Source organism: Oncorhynchus keta, unplaced genomic scaffold, assembly GCF_023373465.1.
Source record: "Oncorhynchus keta strain PuntledgeMale-10-30-2019 unplaced genomic scaffold, Oket_V2 Un_contig_25707_pilon_pilon, whole genome shotgun sequence".
In the NCBI taxonomy this organism is placed as follows: Eukaryota; Metazoa; Chordata; class Actinopteri; order Salmoniformes; family Salmonidae; genus Oncorhynchus; species Oncorhynchus keta.
In genome coordinates, this window is record NW_026284579.1 from 32,501 (window position 1) to 42,091 (window position 9,591).

The following is a 9,591-nucleotide window of genomic DNA, read 5'->3' on the forward strand; positions in this document are numbered from 1 at the left end:
TGTGGTGTGGTGTTTGTGTGGTGGTGTGGGGTGGTGTGGTGTGGTGTGGTGTGTGGTGTGTGTGGTGGTGTGGTGTGTGGGTGGTGTGGTGTGGTGTGGTGTGTGTGTGGTGTGGTGTGGTGGTGTGTGGTGTGTGGTGTGGTGTGGGTGGTGGTGGTGTGGTGTGTGTGGTGTGTGGTGTGGTGGTGTGTGGGGGTGGTGGTGTGGTGTGTGGTGTGTGGTGTGGTGTGGTGTGTGGTGTGGTGTGTGTGTGGTGTGTGGTGTGGTGTGGTGTGGTGGTGGTGGGTGTGGTGTGGGTGTGGTGTTTGGTGTGGTGGTGTGGTGTGGTGTGGTGTGGGGGTGGTGTGTGGTGTGTGTGGTGTGTGGTGTGGTGTGTGGTGTGTGTGTGTGGTGTGGTGGTGTGGTGTGTGGTGTGGTGGGGTGTGTGTGGTGTGGTGTGGTGTGGTGTGTGTGTGGTGTGGGTGGTGTGTGGTGGTGTGTGTGTGTGTGGTGTGTGTGTGTGTGTGTGGTGTGGTGTGTGGTGTGTGGTGGTGTGGTGTGGTGGTGTGTGGTGTGGTGTGTGGTGTGGTGTGTGTTTTGTGTGGTGTGTGTGTGGTGTGGTGTGTGGTGGTGGTGTGTGTGGTGTGGTGTGGTGTGTGGGTGGTGTGGTGTGTGGTGGTGGTGTGGTGTGGTATGGGTGTGGTGTGTGGTGGTGTGGTGGTGTGGGTGTGGTGTGTGGTGTGGTGTGGTGTGTGGTGGTGTGGTGTGTGGTGGTGTGTGTGGGTGTGGTGTGTGGTGGTGTGGTGTGTGGTGGTGTGGTGTGTGTGGTGGTGTGTGTGTGGTGTGTGGTGTGTGGTGTGGGTGTGGTGGTGTGGTGGTGTGGTGTGGTGGTGTGGTGTGTGGGTGTGTGGGTGGTGTGGTGGTGTGGTGTGGGTGGTGTGGTGTGTGGTGTGGTGGTGTGTGGTGTGGTGGGTGGTGGTGTGGTGTGGTGGTGTGTGTGTGGTGTGGTGTGGTGGTGTGGGGTGGTGGTGTGGTGTGGTGGTGGTGTGTGTTTGGTGGTGGGGTGGGGTGGGGTGGTGTGGTGTGGGTGTGGTGGTGTGGTGTGTGGTGTGGTTTTGGTGGTGTGGTGTGGTGTGTGGTGGTGTGTGTGTGGTGGTGTGGTGTGTGGTGTGTGTGGTGGTGTGGGTGGTGTGGTGTGTGGTGTGGTGTGGTGTGTGGTGTGTGGTGGTGTGGTGTGTGGTGGTGTGGGGTGGTGGTGGTGGTGGTGTGGTGTGTGGTGGTGTGGTGTGTGGTGGTGTGGTGTGTGGTGTGGTGTGGTGGTGTGTGTATGTGGTGGTGGTGTGGTGTGTGTGTGTGGTGTGTGGTGTGTGGTGTGGTGTGTGTGTGGTGTGTGGTGGTGTGTGGTGTGTGTGGTGGTGGTGTGGTGTGGTGTGGTGGTGTGGTGTGTGGTGTGTGTGTGTGTGTGTGTGGTGTGTGTGTGGTGTGGTGTGGTGGTGGTGTGGTGTGTGTGTGGTGTGTGGTGTGGTGTGGTGTGTGGTGTGGTGTGTGGTGTGTGTGTGGTGTGGTGTGTGGTGTGTGGGGTGTGGTGGTGGGGTGTGTGTGGTGTGGTGGGGTGGTGGTGTGGTGTGGTGTGTGTGGGGTGGTGTGTGGGGTGGTGTGGTGGTGTGTGGTGTGTGTGTGGTGTGGTGTGGGTGGGGTGTGTGTGGTGTGGTGGTGGTGTGGGGTGGTGTGGTGTGGTGTGGTGTGGGGTGGTGGTGTGTGGTGGTGTGGTGTGGGGTGGTGTGGTGGTGTGGTGTGTGGTGGTGTGGTGTGTGGTGTGGTGTGTGGTGGTGTGTGGTGGTGGTGTGTGGTGTGGTGTGTGTGGTGTGGTGGTGTGGTGTGGGGTGGTGGTGGTGTGGTGTGTGGTGTGGTGGTGGTGTGTGTTTGTGGTGTGGGGTGGTGTGGGGTGTGTGGTGTGGTGTGTTGTGTGGTGTGGGGTGGTGTGTGTGTGGTGTGGGGTGGTGTGGGTGGTGTGGGGTGTGTGGTGTGGGTGGTGTGGTGGTGTGGGGTGGTGTGGTGTGGTGTGGTGTGTGGTGTGGTGTTTGGTGGTGTGGGGTGGGGTGGTGTGGTGTGGTGTGTGGTGTGTGTGTGGTGTGGTGTGTGGTGGTGTGGTGTGTGGTGGTGTGGTGTGTGGTGGTGTGGTGGTGGTGGTGTGGTGTGTGGTGGTGGTGTGTGGTGTGTGTGTGGTGTGGTGTGGGGTGGTGTGTGTGTGGTGTGGTGTGGTGTGTGGTGTTTGTGGTGGTGTGTAATTATGTGTGGTGTGGTGTGTGTGTGGTGTGTGTGTGTGGTGTGGTGTGTGGTGTGTGGTGTGTGTGGTGGTGTGTGTGTGTGTGGTGTGGTGGTGTGGTGTGGTGGTGTGGTGTGTGGTGTGGTGGTGTGTGTGTGTGTGTGGTGTGGTGTGGTGTGTGGTGTGGTGTGTGTGGTGGTGGTGGTGTGGTGTGTGTGGTGTGGTGTGTGGTGTGTGGGTGTGGTGTGTGGTGTGTGTTTGGTGTGGTGTGGTGTGGTGTGGTGTGGTGGTGGTGGTGTGTGGTGTGTGTGGTGTGGTGTGGTGGTGTGTGGGTGTGGTGTGGTGGTGTGGTGTGGTGGTGGTGGTGTGGTGTGGTGTGGTGTGGTGTGTGGGGTGTGGTGTGTGGTGTGGTGTGTGGTGTGTGTGGTGTTTGTGTGGTGTGGTGGTGGTGTGGTGTGGTGTGTGTGTGGGTGTGGGTGGTGTGGGGTGTGTGTGTGTGTGGTGGTGTGGTGTGGTGTGGTGTGGTGTGTGTGTGGTGTGGTGGTGGTGTGGGGTGGTGTGTGGGTGTGTGGGTGTGTGTGTGGTGGTGTGGTGTGTGTGGTGTGGTGTGTGGTGTGGTGTGGTGGTGGTGTGTGGTGTGTGGTGGTGTGGTGTGGTGTGTGTGTGTGGTGGTGTGGTGTGTGGTGGTGTGGTGTGTGGTGTGTGTGTGTGTGGTGTTTGGTGGTGGTGTGTGGTGGGGTGGTGTGGTGTGGTGTGGTGGTGGTGTGTGGTGTGTGGTGTGGTGTGTGGTGTGTGGGGTGGTGTGTGTAGGTGTGGCCCCAACCCCTGGTGGTGTGGTGGTGTGGTGTGTGGTGGTGTGGTGGTGTGTGTGTGTGGTGTGGTGTGTGTGTGACTGGTGTGGTGTGTGGTGTTTCTGTGTAGGGTGCCCCACAACCCCTGTGTGGTGGGTGTGGTGTGTGTGGTGTGTGGTGTGTGTGTGTGGTGTGGTGGTGTGTGGGGTGTGTGGTGTGGTGTGTGGTGGTGTGTGTGTGGTGTGGTGTGGTGTGGTGTGGGTGTGGTGGTGTGGTGTGGTGGTGTGTGGTGTGTGTGTGTGGTGGTGTGGTGTGGTGTGTGGTGTGGTGTGGTGTGGTGTGTGGTGGTGTGGTGGTGTGGTGGTGTGGTGTGTGGTGTGGTGGTGTGGTGTGTGGTGTGTGGTGTGTGGTGTGTGTGGGGGTGTGGTGTGTGGTGGTGTGGTGTGTGGTGTGGGGTGGTGTGGTGTGTGTGGTGTGTGTGGTGTGGTGGTGGGTGGTGTGGGTGTGGTGGTGGGTGTGGTGTGTGGTGTGGTGGGGTGGGGTGGTGTGGTGGTGGTGGTGTGGTGTGTGTGTGTGGTGTGTGGTGGTGTGGGGTGGGGTGGTGTGGTGTGTGTGGTGGAGGTGTGTGTGGTGTTTGGTGGTGTGGTGGGGTGTGTGGTGTGGGTGTGTGGTGTGGGTGGTGTGGTGGTTTTGGTGGTGGTGTGGTGGTGTGGTGTGGTGGTGTGTGTGGTGGTGTGGTGTGTGGTGGTGGGTGTGGTGTGTGGTGGTGTGGTGGTGTGTGTGTGGTGTGTGGTGGTGTGGTGTGTGTGGTGGTGGGGTGTGGTGTGGTGTGTGGTGGTGTGGTATGGGGTGGTGTGGTGTGGTGGTGGTGGTGTGGTGTGGTGTGGGGTGGTGGTGTGGTGTGGTGGTGTGGTGTGGTGTGACTGTGTGTGTGGTGTGTGTGTGGTGTGGTGTGGTGTGGTGGTGGTGTGTGGTGTGGTGTGGTGTGTGTGTGTGTGGTGTGGTGTGGTGTGTGGTGTGGTGTGTGGTGGTGTGGGTGTGGTGTGTATGTGGTGGTGTGTGGTGTGTGTGGTGTGGTGGTGGTGTGGTGGTGGTGTGTGGTGGTGTGGGGGTGGTGTGTGTGTGGTGGTGTGGTGTGGTGTGTGGTGGTGTGTGTGGGGTGTGGTGGTGTGGTGGTGGTGTGTGGTGGTGTGGGTGGGGTGGTGTGGTGTGTGGTGTGGGGTGGTGTGGTGTGTGGTGTGGTGTGTGGTGGTGTGGTGTGGTGGTGGTGGTGTGTGGTGTGGGTGTGTGGTGTGGTGTGTGGGTGGGGTGGTGTGGTGTGGTGTGGGGTGTGTGTGGTGTGGTGTGTGGTGTGGTGTGGGGTGTGTGGTGTGGTGGTGTGGTGTGGTGTGTGTGTGGTGTGGTGGTGTGGTGTGTGGTGGTGGTGGTGGTGTGTGGTGTGGTGTGTGTGGGTGGTGAGGTGGTGTGTGGTGGTGGTGTGGTGTGTGGTGTGGTGTGGTGGTGTGGTGTGGTGGTGTGGTGGTGTGGTGGTGTGGTGGGGTGGTGTGGTGTGGTGGTGTGGTGGTGTGGTGTGTGTGGTGTGTGGTGTGGTGGTGGTGTGGGGTGGGGTGGTGTGGTGTGGTGTGGTGTGGGTGTGTGGTGTTTGGTGGTGTGGTGTGTGGTGGTGTGGTGTGGTGTGGTGTGTGGTGGTGTGGTGGTGTGGTGTGTGGTGGTGTGGTGTGTGGTGTGTGGTGTGTGGTGTGGTGTGTGGTGTGTGTGTGTGGTGTGTGGTGTGGTGGTGTGGTGTGTGGTGGTGGTGTGTGGTGTGGTGTGTGGTGGTGTGGGTGTGGTGTGGTGTTTGGTGGTGTGGGGTGGTGGGGTGTGTGGTGTGGGTGTGGTGTGGTGGTGTGGGTGGTGTGGTGTGTGGTGGTGTGTGGTGGTGTGGTGTGTGGTGTGGGGTGGGGTGTGTGTGGTGTGGTGTGGTGTGGTGGTGTGGTGGTGTGGTGTGGTGTGTGTGGGGTGGTGGTGTGTGGGGTGGTGTGGTGTGGGTGGTGGTGTGGTGAGTGTGGTGTGGTGGTGTCTGTGTGGTGTGGTGTGTGGTGTGGTGGTGGTGGTGTGGGGTGGTGTGGTGTGTGGTGTGGGTGTGGTGGTGTGGTGGTGGTGTGTGGTGTGGTGGTGTGGTGTGTGGTGTGGTGGGGTGGTGTGGTGTATGTGGTGTGGGTGGTGTGGTGGTGTGACTGTAAGTGTGTGTTGTGTGTGTTCTGTGGTGGTGTGGTGTGTGGTGTGGTGTGGTGTGGTGTGTGGTGGTGTGTGGTGTGGTGTGGTGTGTGGTGTGGTGTGTGGTGGTGTGGTGTGTGGTGGTGTGTGTGTGGTGGTGTGGTGTGTGGTGTGTGGTGTGTGTGGTGGTGTGGTGTGTGGTGGTGTGTGTGTGTGGTGTGTGGTGTGGTGTGGTGGGGTGGTGTGGTGTGTGTGTGGTGTGGTGTGTGGTTATTATAAGTGTGTTTCTGTGTTTAGGTAGCCCCCAACCCCTGGTGGTGTGGGGTGGTGTGGTGTGTGGTGGTGTGGTGTGGTATGTGGTGTGGTGTGGTGTGGGGGTGGTGTGTGGTGTGGTGTGTGTGGTGTGGGGTGGTGTGTGTGTGGTGTGGGTGGTGTGTGGTGTGGTGTGGTGTGTGTGTGTTTTGACTGTAAGTGTGTGTTGTAATTATAAGTGTGTTTCTGTGTCTAGGTCTGTGAGCCCCACAACCCCTGTAAAGATCACACACACCGTTGCAGTCAGCATGCGGAGTGTGTGTACCTGGGCGTGGCGTCTGAAACTGTGTATCGGTGTGTGTGTGGCGTTGGCTTCGCTGGGGACGGCTTCCTGTGTACTGAAGATTCTGACCTAGATGGCTGGCCCAATCATATCCTTCCCTGCCACCACAACACAACCTACCACTGTCTACAGGTACACACTAACACACACTTAGGCACACACCCAGGCACACACACATAATGCATCACACACACACACACACATAAGCTGTCTCACACACACATCACACACACAATACACACAATACATAACTCATACACACTCACACACACAAAAATAACTAATTCACACACACACACACACACACACACACACACACACACACACACACACACACACACACACACACACACACACACACACACACACACACACACACACACACACACACACACACACACACACACACACACACAACTGTATACGCTAAGATTCACTCAAATAGGACATCCGTCTATGTACCGAGGATGTAGGGGGATACCTTTAAACCTGCCACTAGGGGCAACAGTGAGCACTATTACCATCAAGTAGGTTTGGAGTTTACTAGGCCGTTGTGGACGGGGATGGCGGATGTGTGTACAGATAGACAGAACACTTCCACGTCCCACCACTGGGGAGCAGCATACACTAGGCCAGGTGCTGAGAGGGACAGTCAGTAATTGGTCAGAGGTGTGAGAGAATGGGATTGGCTTTTCTATGATTATTATTATTATTATTATTATTATGGACCGTGGTTATTATTGGACTGGGCTAGCTATCCCTGGACCGTGGTTAGCTGTCTCCTAGCTATCCCTGGACCGTGGTTAGCTGTCCCTAGCTATCCCTGGACCGTGGTTAACTGTCTCCTAGCTATCCCTGGACCGTGGTTAACTGTCTCCTAGCTATCCCTGGACCGTGGTTAGCTGTCTCCTAGCTATCCCTGGACCGTGGTTAACTGTCTCCTAGCTATCCCTGGACCGTGGTTAGCTGTCTCCTAGCTATCCCTGGACCGTGGTTAGCTGTCTCCTAGCTATCCCTGGACCGTGGTTAACTGTCTCCTAGCTATCCCTGGACCGTGGTTAGCTGTCTCCTAGCTATCCCTGGACCGTGGTTAACTGTCTCCTAGCTATCCCTGGACCGTGGTTAGCTGTCTCCTAGCTATCCCTGGACCGTGGTTAACTGTCTCCTAGCTATCCCTGGACCGTGGTTAGCTGCTGTCTCCTAGCTATCCCTGGACCGTGGTTAACTGTCTCCTAGCTATCCCTGGACCGTGGTTAGCTGTCTCCTAGCTATCCCTGGACCGTGGTTAGCTGTCTCCTAGCTATCCCTGGACCGTGGTTAACTGTCTCCTAGCTATCCCTGGACCGTGGTTAACTGTCTCCTAGCTATCCCTGGACCGTGGTTAAGCTGTCTCCTAGCTATCCCTGGACCGTGGTTACTGTCTCCTAGCTATCCCTGGACCGTGGTTAACTGTCTCCTAGCTATCCCTGGACCGTGGTTAGCTGTCTCCTAGCTATCCCTGGACCATGTCCCAGGACTATCCCTGACCGTGGTTAACTCTCCTAGCTATCCCTGGACCGTGGTTCCTGTCTCCTAGCTATCCCTGGACCGTGGTTAACTGTCTCCTAGCTATCCCTGGACCGTGGTTAACTGTCTCCTAGCTATCCCTGGACCGTGGTTAACTGTCTCCTAGCTAATCTCTACCCGGCACAGCCCTGGACCGTTTTGGCCTATCCCTGGGGGTTAGCTGTCTCCTAGCTATCCCTGGACCGTCTTTTACACCTGACCATTGTTTGCTGTTTAGCTTTTAGGCATGGTTTCTGTAGCACTTTGACCATGGATATCTATCCCTGGACCATGGTTAACCTGGTTAACTGTCTCCTAGCTATCCCTGGACCGTGGTTTGTCTCCTAGCTATCCCTGGACCGTGTTAACTGTCTCCTAGCTATCCCTGGACCATGGTTAGCTGTCTATCCCTGGACCCCCTAGCTATCCCTGGACCGTGGTTAGCTGTCTCCTAGCTATCCCTGGACCGTGGTTGCTGTCTCCTAGCTATCCCTGGACCGTGGTTAGCTGTCTCCTAGCTATCCCTGGACCGTGGTTAACTGTCTCCTAGCTATCCCTGGACCGTGGTTAACTGTCTCCTAGCTATCCCTGGACCGTGGTTAACTGTCTCCTAGCTATCCCTGGACCGTGGTTAGCTGTCTCCTAGCTATCCCTGGACCGTGGTTAACTGTCTCCTAGCTATCCCTGGACCGTGGTTAGCTGTCTCCTAGCTATCCCTGGACCGTGGTTAACTGTCTCCTAGCTATCCCTGGACCGTGGTTAGCTGTCTCCTAGCTATCCCTGGACCGTGGTTAGCTGTCTCCTAGCTATCCCTGGACCGTGGTTAGCTGTCTCCTAGCTATCCCTGGACCGTGGTTAGCTGTCTCCTAGCTATCCCTGGACCGTGGTTAGCTGTCTCCTAGCTATCCCTGGACCGTGGTTAGCTGTCTCCTAGCTATCCCTGGACCGTGGTTAGCTGTCTCCTAGCTATCCCTGGACCGTGGTTAGCTGTCTCCTAGCTATCCCTGGACCGTGGTTAGCTGTCTCCTAGCTATCCCTGGACCGTGGTTAGCTGTCTCCTAGCTATCCCTGGACCGTGGTTAACTGTCTCCTAGCTATCCCTGGACCGTGGTTAGCTGTCTCCTAGCTATCCCTGGACCGTGGTTAGCTGTCTCCTAGCTATCCCTGGACCGTGGTTAGCTGTCTCCTAGCTATCCCTGGACCGTGGTTAGCTGTCTCCTAGCTATCCCTGGACCGTGGTTAGCTGTCTCCTAGCTATCCCTGGACCGTGGTTAGCTGTCTCCTAGCTATCCCTGGACCGTGGTTAGCTGTCTCCTAGCTATCCCTGGACCGTGGTTAGCTGTCTCTAGCTATCCCTGGACCGTGGTTAGCTGTCTCCTAGCTATCCCTGTCTCCTAGCTATCCCTGGACCGTGGTTAGCTGTCTCCTAGCTATCCCTGGACCGTGGTTAGCTGTCTCCTAGCTATCCCTGGACCGTGGTTAGCTGTCTCCTAGCTATCCCTGGACCGTGGTTAACTGCTATCCCTGGACCGTGGTTAGCTGTCTCCTAGCTATCCCCTGGACTGTCTCCTGCTATCCCTGGACCGTGGTTAGCTGTCTCTAGCTATCCCTGGACCGTGGTTAGCTGTCTCCTAGCTATCCCTGGACCGTGGTTAGCTGTCTCCTAGCTATCCCTGGACCGTGGTTAGCTGTCTCCTAGCTATCCCTGGACCGTGGTTAACTGTCTCCTAGCTATCCCTGGACCGTGGTTAACTGTCTGGACCTAGCTGTCTCCTAGCTATCCCTGGACCGTGGTTAGCTGTCTCCTAGCTATCCCTGGACCGTGGTTAGCTGTCTCCTAGCTATCCCTGGACCGTGGTTAGCTGTCTCCTAGCTATCCCTGGACCGTGGTTAGCTGTCTCCTAGCTATCCCTGGACCGTGGTTAGCTGTCTCCTAGCTATCCCTGGACCGTGGTTAGCTGTCTCCTAGCTATCCCTGGACCGTGGTTAGCTGTCTCCTAGCTATCCCTGGACCGTGGTTAGCTGTCTCCTAGCTATCCCTGGACCGTGGTTAGCTGTCTCCTAGCTATCCCTGGACCGTGGTTAGCTGTCTCCTAGCTATCCCTGGACCGTGGTTAGCTGTCTCCTAGCTATCCCTGGACCGTGGTTAGCTGTCTCCTAGCTATCCCTGGACCGTGGTTAGCTGTCTCCTAGCTATCCCTGGACCGTGGTTAGCTGTC

General features: G+C 57.3%; 1 pseudogene; it reads left to right on the plus strand.

Moving 5' to 3' along the window:
- The window catches only part of LOC127922438 (thrombospondin-2-like), a 24,274-nt pseudogene extending 18,315 nt beyond the window's left edge, over positions 1–5,959 (plus strand).
- The last annotated feature ends 3,632 nt before the right edge of the window (positions 5,960–9,591 follow it).